The sequence below is a fragment of the Oncorhynchus gorbuscha genome, linkage group LG20 (assembly GCF_021184085.1).
Source record: "Oncorhynchus gorbuscha isolate QuinsamMale2020 ecotype Even-year linkage group LG20, OgorEven_v1.0, whole genome shotgun sequence".
In the NCBI taxonomy this organism is placed as follows: Eukaryota; Metazoa; Chordata; class Actinopteri; order Salmoniformes; family Salmonidae; genus Oncorhynchus; species Oncorhynchus gorbuscha.
Genome location: NC_060192.1, coordinates 43,654,315 through 43,667,537, shown reverse-complemented (window position 1 = coordinate 43,667,537; position 13,223 = coordinate 43,654,315). Strand labels below are relative to the sequence as shown.

At 46.2% G+C, this 13,223-nt stretch overlaps 1 protein-coding gene across 1 annotated transcript in view; it reads right to left on the bottom strand.

Annotated features, from left to right (window-relative positions):
• LOC124007373 (phosphatidylinositol transfer protein alpha isoform-like) overlaps positions 1–13,223 on the bottom strand; it is a gene marked incomplete at its 3' end in the record, with an annotated part of 95,434 nt that overhangs the window by 8,018 nt on the left and 74,193 nt on the right. The gene's annotated exons all lie outside the window — the stretch shown is intronic.

The window sequence follows — 13,223 nt, the reverse complement described above, 5'->3', positions numbered from 1 at the left end:
CAGAGAGTACAGAGTAGCAGAATATCTGACCCCTGTGACAGGCACAAACTTAAGGAAAGTGTTGACTATGTGAGCATAGCCTTGCTATTGAGAAAGGCCACCGTAGGCAGACATGGCTCTCAAGAGAAGACAGGCTATGTGCTCACTGCCCACAAAATGAGGTGGAAACTGAGATGCTAATCAGTTTTTTAATTGGTCACATACACACGGTTAGCAGATGTTAATGCAAGTGTCTAATTCCATATTACATTAAGATGGAAAGATGCAGTAGATGGTACAGAGTACAGTATATACATATGAGATGAGTAATGTAGGGTATGTAAACAAGATACAGTAGATGGTATAGAGTACAGTATATACATATGAGATGAGTAATGTAGGGTATGTAAACAAGATGCAGTAGATGGTACAGAGTACAGTATATACATATGAGATGAGTAATGTAGGGTATGTAAACAAGATGAGATGAGTAATGTAGGGTATGTAAACAAGATGCAGATGGTACAGAGTACAGTATATACATATGAGATGAGTAATGTAGGGTATGTAAACAAGATGCAGTAGATGGTACAGAGTACAGTATATACATATGAGATGAGTAATGTAGGGTATGTAAAGATGCAGTAGATGGTACAGAGTAGTATATACATATGAGATGAGTAATGTAGGGTATGTAAACAAGATGCAGTAGATGGTACAGTACAGTATACATATGAGATGAGTCATGTAGGGTATGTAAACAAGATGCAGTAGATGGTACAGAGTACAGTATATACATATGAGATGAGTAATGTAGGGTATGTAAACAAGATGCAGTAGATGGTACAGAGTACAGTATATACATATGAGATGAGTAATGTAGGGTATGTAAACAAGATGCAGTAGATGGTACAGAGTACAGTATATACATATGAGATGAGTAATGTAGGGTATGTAAACAAGATGCAGTAGATGGTACAGAGTACAGTATATACATATGAGATGAGTAATGTAGGGTATGTAAACAAGATGCAGTAGATGGTACAGAGTACAGTATATACATATGAGATGAGTAATGTAGGGTATGTAAACAAGATGCAGTAGATGGTACAGAGTAAGTATATACATATGAGATGAGTAATGTAGGGTATGTAAACAAGATGCAGTAGATGGTACAGAGTACAGTATATACATATGAGATGAGTAATGTAGGGTATGTAAACAAGATGCAGTAGATGGTACAGAGTACAGTATATACATATGAGATGAGTAATGTAGGGTATGTAAACAAGATGCAGTAGATGGTATAGAGTACAGTATATACATATGAGATGAGTAATGTAGGGTATGTAAACAAGATGCAGTAGATGGTACAGAGTACAGTATATACATATGAGATGAGTAATGTAGGGTATGTAAACAAGATGCAGTAGATGGTACAGAGTACAGTATATACATATGAGATGAGTCATGTAGGGTATGTAAACAAGATGCAGTAGATGGTACAGAGTACAGTATATACATATGAGATGAGTAATGCAGGGTATGTAAACAAGATGCAGTAGATGGTACAGAGTACAGTATATACATATGAGATGAGTAATGTAGGGTATGTAAACAATATGCAGTAGATGGTACAGAGTACAGTATATACATATGAGATGAGTAATGTAGGGTATGTAAACAGTAGTATGGTACAGAGTACAGTATATACATATGAGATGAGTAATGTAGGGTATGTAAACAAGATGCAGTAGTGGTACAGAGTACAGTATATACATATGAGATGAGTAATGTAGGGTATGTAAACAAGATACAGTAGATGGTACAGAGTACAGTATATACATATGAGATGAGTAATGTAGGGTATGTAAACAAGATACAGTAGATGGTACAGAGTACAGTATATACATATGAGATGAGTAATGTAGGGTATGTAAACATTATATGAAGTGGCATTGTTTAAAGTGGCTAGTGATACATGTATTACATCAATTTTTCCATTATTAAAGTGGCTGGAGTTGAGTCAGTATGTTTAACAGTCTGATGGCCTTGAGATAGAAGCTGTTTTTCAGTCCCTCGGTCCCTGTTTTGATGCACCTGTACTGACCTCGCCTTCTGGATGATAGCGGGGTGAACAGGCAGTGGTTCGGGTGGTTGATGTCCTTGATGATCTTTATGGCCTTCCTGAAACATCGGGTGGTGTAGGTGTCCAGAGGGCAGGTAGTTTGCCCCGGTGATGCGTTGTGCAGACCTCACTACCCTCTGGAGAGCTCTGCGGTTGAGGGCTGTACAGTTGCCGTACCAGGCGGTGATACAGCCCGACAGAATGCTCTCGATTGTGCATCTGTAAAAGTGTGTGAGTGTTTTTGGTTACAAGCCAAATCTCTTCAGCCTCCTGATGCTGTCTGTGTTTGTGGACCAATTCAGTATGTCTGTGATGTGTATCCCGAGGAACTTAAAACTTTCCACCCTCTCCACTACTGTCCCATCGATGTGGATAGGGGGCTGCTCCCTCTGCTGTTTCATGAAGTCCACGATTATCTCCTTTGTTTTGTTGACGTTGAGTGTGAGGTTATTTTCCTGACACCACTCCTCCTCCCTGTAGGGTCTCGTCGTTGTTGGTAATCAAGCCTACCACTGTAGTGTCGTCTGCAAACTTGATGATTGAGTTGGAGGCCTGCATGGCCACGCAGTCGTGGATGAACAGGGAGTACAGGAGAGGGTTGAGAACGCCCCCTTGTGGGGCCCCAGTGTTGAAGATCAGCGGGGAGGAGATGTTGTTCCCTACCTTCACCACATGGGTGCAGCCAGTCTGGAAGTCCAGGACCATGTTGCACCGGTTCGGGGTCGAGACCCAGGGTCTTGAGCTTGATGACGAGTTTGGAGGGTACTATGGTGTTGAATGCTGTGCTGTAGTCGATGAACAGCATTCTCACATAGGTATTCCTCTTGTCCAGATGGGTTAGGGCAGTGTGCAGTGTGGTTGAGATTGTGTCTTCTGTGGACCTATTTGGGCGGTAAGCAAATTGGAGTGGGTCTAGGGCAGAGGTGGGCAAACTTTTTGACTCGCGGGCCACAATGGGTTCTAAAATTTGACAGAGGGGCCGGGCCAGGAGCATTTGGAGGGAGTGTTTGGGCCGGATATACTAAAGCATTAAATGTAGTGTGTGCAAACCTCATAGCACAGTAAGAACACTACAACCCAATTTATTAACTGTCTTTCAAATGTGAAAAATAGCCCTTATCAGTTAATAAATTTGTCTCAAGGAATATGCAAGATATGGCATTTACATACTATTTCGCAGATACTGGGAGGAGGAAATGTAAATAGATTAAAATAACATACGCACTGTGATTTATCAAGATTGCGTCTGTTTTTAATAAGTTTCAATCGAAGGTGCAAAGTTAAAGAAATCAACATTTATTGAAAAATGGAATCACTTTCAACATTCAAAACATATTATTACACTACGAAATACTCAAGCTCAATAATATCTACTTGTGTTAAACTCCGCAAAATCATGGATGGATTGTCCTGACCGCGCGCTCTACAAACTCGCCACGGACGCCCTCGCCTTCACGCGCAAACAGTACACGTGTATCGTTGCCAAGCACACAGACATAGGCTGTATTAAATATCCTACCTGCAGCTGAAAATTTAAATTTAAATTAAGAGCGATGTGCGGCGTGTTAATTAAGCTACTGTACCGCTGCTGTGCGTATATGCGCATTGCTCTTAATTAAAAGACGCACTTCCAAACTTTCCATATGCATTTTTTCATAACACAGCAGAAAAACTCACCATTTCAGTGGGAACAGTGTTGTTGGTCTCCCTTTTTTGCCAGTGCATCAAAGTCTGGAGTTAGTTTTGTTTGTTTGCAGTTTGTCGGTGAAAAAAGTTCTGTTGACTCTGTAAATTAGCTGCCAACCTCTGAGCAGTAGCCGCCCGTTCTTGTGTTGACTGCTTGCTAGCATAGTTTGCATGCTTCGTGGCAAAGTGACGGCTGATATTGTACTCTTTGAAAACCGCAACAGCTTCTTGGCATATCAGACATACAGCAGTTGATCGGACTTCAGTGAAGAAGTATTTTGTTGTCCACTCCTTATTAAACACTCGGCATTCGCTCATTTTCACAGAAGGGCTTAATGGTGACGTGAAACGAAGTGAAAATTAAAGTGAAATAAAGAGAAATACGCGCCACTCCAACAACGGTCAATGTGTTTTGAGTGTGCCATCTATTGGGGAAACGTGGGCATTGCAGGGAAAGGGGAAAAAATGAGGTTTTTACTATAATTTGGACAAGTTCGGCGGGCCGGATTAAAAAGCCTAACGGGCCGTATGTGGCCCGCGGGCCGTAGTTTGCCCATGTCTGGTCTAGGGTGTCAGGTAGGGTGGAGGTGATATGGTCCTTGACTAGTCTCTCAAAGCACTTCATGATGACGGAAGTGAGTGCTACGGGGCGGCAGTGTAGCCTAGTGGTTAGAGCGTTGGACTAGTAACCGGAAGGTTGCAAGTTCAAACCCCTGAGCTGTCAAGGTACAAATCTGTCGTTCTGCCCCTGAACAGGCAGTTAACCCACTGTTCCTAGGCCGTCATTGAAAATAAGAGTTTGTTCTTAACTGACTTGCCTAGTTAAATAAAGGTAAAATAAAAAAGATATCATTAAGCTCTTAGCTTTCACAGGAACAATGGCGACCCTATTGAAGCATGTGGGGACAGCAGACTGGGACAAGGATTGATTGAATATGTCCGTAAACACACCAGCCAGCTGGTCTGGGGATGTGGCTGGGGATGCAGATTTTGGGCCGTATCGGTGGTACTGTGTTGTCCTCAAAGCGAGCAAGCAAAGAAGTTCTTTAGTCTGTCTAGGAGCAAGACATCCTGGTCCGCGACGGGGCTGGTTTTCCTTTTATAGTCTGTGATTGACTGTAGACCCTGCCACATACCTCTCGTGTCTGAGCCGTTGAATTGCGACTCCAATTTGACTCTATACTTACACTTAGCTTGGTGGTTCTGTAGCTCAGTTGGTAGAGCATGGTGCTTGTAACGCCAGGGTAGTGGGTTTGATTCCCGGGACCACCCATACGTAGAATGTATGCACACATGACTGTAAGTCGCTTTGGATAAAAGCGTCTGCTAAATGGCATATTATTATTATATTATTATTGATAGCCTTGCGGAGGGAATAGCTACACTTTGTATTCGGTCATGTTTCTGGTCACCTTGCCCTGGTTAAAAGGTTCTGGTCCTGGTTCGCGCTTTCAGTTTCGTGCGAGATCTGCCATCAATCCACGGTTTCTGGTTTGGGAATGTTTTAATAGACGCTGTGGGTATAACATCATCAATGCACTTTCTAATGAACTCGCTCACCGAATCAGTGTACTCGTCAATGTTGTTGTTGGACGCAATGCGGAACATATCCCAATCCACGTGATCAAAGCATGGAATCAGAAGCATGGAATCAGAAGCATGGAATCAGAAGCATGGAATCAAGCATGGAATCAGAAGCATGGAATCAGAAACGTGGAATCAGAAGCATGGAATCAGAAACGTGGAATCAGAAGCATGGAATCAGAAGCATGGAATCAGAAGCGTGGAATCAGAAGCGTGGAATCAGAAGCATGGAATCAGAAGCATGGAATCAGAAGCATGGAATCAGAAGCATGGAATCAGAAACGTGGAATCTAAGTCGGTTGAACAGACCTGAATGCGGGAGCTTCTTGTTTTAGTTTCTGTCTGTAGTTTGGAATCAACAAAATGGAGTTGTGGTTTTCCGAAAGTAGGACGGGGGAGGGCCTTATATGCATCGCGGAATTTAGAATAACAATGATCCGAGGTTTTACCAGCCCTGGTTGCACAATCGATATGCTGATAGAATTTAGGGAGCCTTGTTTTCAGATTAGCCTTGTTAAAATCCCTAGCTACAATAAATGCAGCCTCAGGATATGTGGTTTCCAGTTTACAAAGAGTCAAATGAAGTCCGTTCAGGGCCATCGATGTGTCTGCTTGGGGGAGAATATATGCGGTTGTGATTATAATCGATAGATAATAATCGATAGATAATGCGGTTGACATTTGATTGTAAGTAATAATAATAATAATAATAATAATAATAATAATAATAATAATAAAATAATAATAATTAATAATAATAATAATAATAATAATATAATAATAATAATAATAATAATAATAATAAAATAATAATAATTAATAATAATAATAATAATAATAATAATAATAATAATATAATAATAATAATAATAATAATATAATTTTAAGTCGGGGGAACAGATTTGAGTTCCTGTATGTTGTTATGATCACACCACGTCACACCACGCCCCTCTTCTTACCAGAAATATGTTTGTTTCTGTCAGCGCGATGAAACCAGGTGGCTGCACCGACTCCGATAGTGTGTCCCGAGTGAGCCATGTTTCCGTGAAACAAAGAACGTTACAGTCTTTGAATTCTCTCTGGAAGGCTACCCTTGCTCAGATTTCGTCTACCTTGTTGTCAAGAGACGTTGGTGAGTAGTAAACTCGGGAGTGGTGCACGATGTGCCTGTCTACGGAGGCTGACCAAAAGAACACTCATTGACCGCGCATTGCTAAAACACCATTGTAAATACAACCTGTATTTATGTTTATTTATGTTCCCTTCAGTACTCCCTCAATAGCTTTAAGCACCAGCTGTCAGAGCAGCTCACAGATTACTGCACCCACCTATAATTTAGCCCAAACAACTACCTCTTTCCCTACTGTATTTATTTTATTTTATTTATTTTGCTCCTTTGCACCCCATTATTTTTATTTCTACTTTGCACATTCTTCCATTGCCAAACTACCATTCCAGTGTTTTACTTGCTATATTGTATTTACTTTGCCACCATGGCCTTTTTTTGCCTTTACCTCCCTTCTCACCTAATTTGCTCACATCGTATATAGACTCGTTTATACTGTATTATTGACTGTATGTTTGTTTTACTCCATGTGTAACTCTGTGTCGTTGTATGTGTCAAACTGCTTTGCTTTATCTTGGCCAGGTCGCAATTGTAAATGAGAACTTGTTCTCAACTGGCCTACCTGGTTAAATAAAGGTGAAATAAAAAATTAAATACAAAATATTTGCACATCATTACTACACTGTTTATAGACCAAATATGACATTTGAAATGTCTTTATTCATTTGGAACTTTTGTGAGTGTAATGTTTACTGTTAATTTTTTATTGTTTATTTCACTTTTGTTTATTATCTACTTCACTTGCTTTGGCGATGTTAACACATGTTTCCCATGTCAATAGAGTCCCTTAAATTTAAATTGAATTGAGAGAGAGAGAGTGAGAGAGAGAGCGAGAGAGGTGGGGAGAGAGAGAGGGAACGGGTGGAGTAAGAGAGGGAGGAAGAGTGGGAGAGGGAGGGAGGGAGGAAGAGTGGGAGAGGGAGGGAGGGAGGTAGGGAAGGGAGTGGGAGAGGGAGGGAGGGAGGGAGGGAGAGTGGGAGAGGGAGGGAGGAAGAGTGGGAGAGGGAGGGAGGGAGGGAGGGAGGGGGGGGGGGAGGGAGGGAGGGAGGAAGAGTGGGAGGGAGGGAGGGAGAGGGGGAGGGAGGGAGGGAGGGGGGATAAAGGGAATAGAGATGTACTGTATAGTGTTGCAATTCCCACCAGGTGGGATAACCATACCGGTGCGAAATGTATGGCGCTTGCCTTTCACGCCAGAGCTCAGTGTTCGCTTCCCTGCCCTGCTGTTTGCTACAAAAATGTTGTCCATTCAGCATACAATCAATGATTTCAACTTCTGTGTGTATCATGTAGTGCAGCATTTCCCTCGGTCCTCCCACATTTTGTTTGTTGCCCAAGCACGACACAGCTGATTCTAGTCATCAAAGCTTGACGATGAGTTTATTAGTGGAAACAGCTGTGTCGTGCTAGGGCAAAAAAACAAAACGTTCACCCTGAGGAGGGAAGGGACCAGGGAGCCAGGGGAGGGCCAGGACCCTGAGGAGAAGGACCCAGGACCCAGGGGAGAAGGGCCCAGGACCCAGGGGAGAAGGGCCCAGGACCCAGGGAGAAGGGCCCAGGACCCTGAGGAGAAGGGCCCAGGACCCAGGGGAGAAGGGCCCAGGACCCAGGGGAGAAGGGACCAGGACCCTGAGGAGAAGGGCCCAGGACCCAGGGGAGAAGGGCCCAGGACCCTGTGGAGAAGGGCCCAGGACCCAGAGGAGAAGGGCCCAGGACCCAGGGGAGAAGGGACCAGGACCCTGAGGAGAGGGACCCAGGGGAGAAGGGCCCAGGGACCCTGAGAAGGGCCCAGGACCCAGGGGAGAAGGGCCCAGGACCCAGGGGAGAAGGGCCCAGGACCCAGGGAGAAGGGCCCAGGACCCAGGGGAGAAGGGCCCAGGACCCAGGGGAGAAGGGCCCAGGACCCAGGGAGAAGGGCCCAGGACCCAGGGAAAAGGGCCCAGGACCCAGGGGAAGACCCAGGGCCCAGGACCCTGAGGAGAAGGGCCCAGGACCCAGGGGAGAAGTGCCCAGGACCCAGGGGAGAAGGGCCCAGGACCCAGGGGAGAAGGGAAACCCTGGGGTAGTGAACCAGGAACAAGGGAGTGCCGAGACAAATCCATGTACTGAATCATCAAGGGGGAGTCTTCTATACAAATCATTAGTGTTTACCTTCCTATCCACCTGACTGTGGTGTGTGTGACTGTTTATCTTGGTATCCACCTGGCTGTGGTGTGTGTGACTGTTTACCTTCCTATCCACCTGGCTGTGGTGTGACTGTTTACCTTCCTATCCACCTGACTGTGGTGTGACTGTTTACCTTCCTATCCACCTGACTGTGGTGTGGTGACTGTTTACCTTCCTATCCACCTGACTGTGGTGTGTGTGTGACTGTTTACCTTCCTATCCACCTGGCTGTGGTGTGACTGTTTACCTTCCTATGCACCTGGCTGTGGTGTGACTGTTTACCTTCCTATCCACCTGGCTGTGGTGTGACTGTTTACCTTCCTACCCACCTGGCTGTGGTGTGACTGTTTACCTTCCTATCCACCTGGCTGTGGTGTGACTGTTTACCTTCCTACCCACCTGGCTGTGGTGTGACTGTTTACCTTCCTATCCACCTGGCTGTGGTGTGACTGTTTACCTTCCTACCCACCTGGCTGTGGTGTGACTGTTTACCTTCCTATCCACCTGGCTGTGGTGTGACTGTTTACCTTCCTATCCACCTGGCTGTGGTGTGAATGTTTACCTTCCTATCCACCTGACTGTGGTGTGTGTGACTGTTTACCTTCCTATCCACCTGGCTGTGGTGTGACTGTTTACCTTCCTATCCACCTGGCTGTGGTGTGACTGTTTACCTTCCTATCCACCTGGCTGTGGTGTGACTGTTTACCTTCCTATCCACCTGGCTGTGGTGTGACTGTTTACCTTCCTATCCACCTGGCTGTGGTGTGACTGTTTACCTTCCTACCCACCTGGCTGTGGTGTGACTGTTTACCTTCCTATCCACCTGGCTGTGGTGTGACTGTTTACCTTCCTACCCACCTGGCTGTGGTGTGACTGTTTACCTTCCTATCCACCTGGCTGTGGTGTGACTGTTTACCTTCCTATCCACCTGGCTGTGGTGTGAATGTTTACCTTCCTATCCACCTGACTGTGGTGTGACTGTTTACCTTCCTATCCACCTGGCTGTGGTGTGACTGTTTACCTTCCTACCCACCTGGCTGTGGTGTGACTGTTTACCTTCCTATCCACCTGGCTGTGGTGTGACTGTTTACCTTCCTATCCACCTGGCTGTGGTGTGACTGTTTACCTTGGTATCCACCTGACTGTGGTGTGACTGTTTACCTTCCTATCCACCTGGCTGTGGTGTGACTGTTTACCTTCCTATCCACCTGGCTGTGGTGTGACTGTTTACCTTCCTACCCACCTGGCTGTGGTGTGACTGTTTACCTTGGTATCCACCTGACTGTGGTGTGCCTGTTTACCTTCCTATCCACCTGGCTGTGGTGTGACTGTTTACCTTCCTATCCACCTGGCTGTGGTGTGACTGTTTACCTTCCTATCCACCTGGCTGTGGTGTGACTGTTTACCTTCCTATCCACCTGGCTGTGGTGTGACTGTTTACCTTCCTACCCACCTGGCTGTGGTGTGACTGTTTACCTTCCTATCCACCTGGCTGTGGTGTGACTGTTTACCTTCCTACCCACCTGGCTGTGGTGTGACTGTTTACCTTCCTATCCACCTGGCTGTGGTGTGACTGTTTACCTTCCTATCCACCTGGCTGTGGTGTGACTGTTTACCTTCCTATCCACCTGACTGTGGTGTGTGTGTGACTGTTTACCTTCCTATCCACCTGGCTGTGGTGTGACTGTTTACCTTCCTATCCACCTGGCTGTGGTGTGACTGTTTACCTTCCTATCCACCTGGCTGTGGTGTGACTGTTTACCTTCCTATCCACCTGGCTGTGGTGTGACTGTTTACCTTGGTATCCACCTGACTGTGGTGTGACTGTTTACCTTCCTATCCACCTGGCTGTGGTGTGACTGTTTACCTTCCTATCCACCTGGCTGTGGTGTGACTGTTTACCTTCCTATCCACCTGGCTGTGGTGTGACTGTTTACCTTGGTATCCACCTGACTGTGGTGTGACTGTTTACCTTCCTATCCACCTGGCTGTGGTGTGACTGTTTACCTTCCTATCCACCTGGCTGTGGTGTGACTGTTTACCTTCCTATCCACCTGGCTGTGGTGTGACTGTTTACCTTCCTATCCACCTGGCTGTGGTGTGACTGTTTACCTTCCTATCCACCTGGCTGTGGTGTGACTGTTTACCTTCCTATCCACCTGGCTGTGGTGTGACTGTTTACCTTCCTATCCACCTGACTGTGGTGTGTGTGTGACTGTTTACCTTCCTATCCACCTGACTGTGGTGTGACTGTTTACCTTCCTATCCACCTGGCTGTGGTGTGACTGTTTACCTTCCTATCCACCTGACTGTGGTGTGTGTGTGACTGTTTACCTTGGTATCCACCTGGCTGTGGTGTGACTGCTTACCTTGGTATCCACCTGGCTGGTGTGACTGTTTACCTTCCTATCCACCTGGCTGTGGTGTGACTGTTTACCTTGGTATCCACCTGGCTGTGGTGTGACTGTTTACCTTCCTATCCACCTGACTGTGGTGTGTGTGTGACTGTTTACCTTGGTATCCACCTGGCTGTGGTGTGACTGTTTACCTTGGTATCCACCTGGCTGTGGTGTGACTGTTTACCTTCCTATCCACCTGGCTGTGGTGTGACTGTTTACCTTGGTATCCACCTGACTGTGGTGTGACTGTTTACCTTCCTATCCACCTGGCTGTGGTGTGACTGTTTACCTTCCTATCCACCTGGCTGTGGTGTGTGTGTGACTGTTTACCTTGGTATCCACCTGGCTGTGGTGTGTGTGTGACTGTTTACCTTGGTATCCACCTGACTGTGGTGTGACTGTTTACCTTGGTATCCACCTGACTGTGGTGTGACTGTTTACCTTGGTATCCACCTGGCTGTGGTGTGTGTGTGACTGTTTACCTTGGTATCCACCTGACTGTGGTGTGACTGTTTACCTTGGTATCCACCTGACTGTGGTGTGACTGTTTACCTTCCTATCCACCTGGCTGTGGTGTGACTGTTTACCTTGGTATCCACCTGACTGTGGTGTGACTGTTTACCTTCCTATCCACCTGGCTGTGGTGTGACTGTTTACCTTCCTATCCACCTGACTGTGGTGTGACTGTTTACCTTCCTATCCACCTGGCTGTGGTGTGACTGTTTATCTTGGTATCCACCTGGCTGTGGTGTGACTGTTTACCTTCCTATCCACCTGACTGTGGTGTGTGTGTGACTGTTTACCTTCCTATCCACCTGGCTGTGGTGTGACTGTTTACCTTGGTATCCACCTGACTGTGGTGTGACTGTTTACCTTCCTATCCACCTGGCTGTGGTGTGACTGTTTACCTTGGTATCCACCTGGCTGTGGTGTGACTGTTTACCTTGGTATCCACCTGGCTGTGGTGTGACTGTTTACCTTCCTATCCACCTGGCTGTGGTGTGACTGTTTACCTTGGTATCCACCTGGCTGTGGTGTGACTGTTTACCTTCCTATCCACCTGGCTGTGGTGTGACTGTTTACCTTCCTATCCACCTGGCTGTGGTGTGACTGTTTACCTTGGTATCCACCTGGCTGTGGTGTGACTGTTTACCTTCCTATCCACCTGGCTGTGGTGTGACTGTTTACCTTGGTATCCACCTGGCTGTGGTGTGACTGTTTACCTTCCTATCCACCTGGCTGTGGTGTGACTGTTTACCTTGGTATCCACCTGACTGTGGTGTGTGTGTGACTGTTTACCTTGGTATCCACCTGACTGTGGTGTGTGTGTGACTGTTTACCTTCCTATCCACCTGACTGTGGTGTGTGTGTGACTGTTTACCTTCCTATCCACCTGACTGTGGTGTGTGTGTGACTGTTTACCTTGGTATCCACCTGGCTGTGGTGTGACTGTTTACCTTGGTATCCACCTGGCTGTGGTGTGACTGTTTACCTTGGTATCCACCTGACTGTGGTGTGACTGTTTACCTTGGTATCCACCTGGCTGTGGTGTGACTGTTTACCTTCATATCCACCTGACTGTGGTGTGTGTGTGACTGTTTACCTTCCTATCCACCTGACTGTGGTGTGTGTGACTCTTTACCTTGGTATCCACCTGGCCGTGGTGTGACTGTTTACCTTGGTATCCACCTGACTGTGGTGTGACTGTTTACCTTCCTATCCACCTGGCTGTGGTGTGACTGTTTACCTTGGTATCCACCTGACTGTGGTGTGACTGTTTACCTTCCTATCCACCTGGCTGTGGTGCGACTGTTTACCTTCCTATCCACCTGGCTGTGGTGTGACTGTTTACCTTCCTATCCACCTGGCTGTGGTGTGTGTGACTGTTTACCTTCCTATCCACCTGGCTGTGTGTGTGTGACTGTTTACCTTCCTATCCACCTGGCTGTGGTGCGACTGTTTACCTTCCTATCCACCTGGCTGTGGTGTGACTGTGTACCTTCCTATCCACCTGGCTGTGGTGTGTGTGTGACTGTTTACCTTCCTATCCACCTGGCTGTGGTGCGACTGTTTACCTTCCTATCCTCCTGGCTGTGGTGTGTGTGTGACTGTTTACCTTCCTATCCACCTGGCTGTGGTGCGACTGTTTACCTTCCTA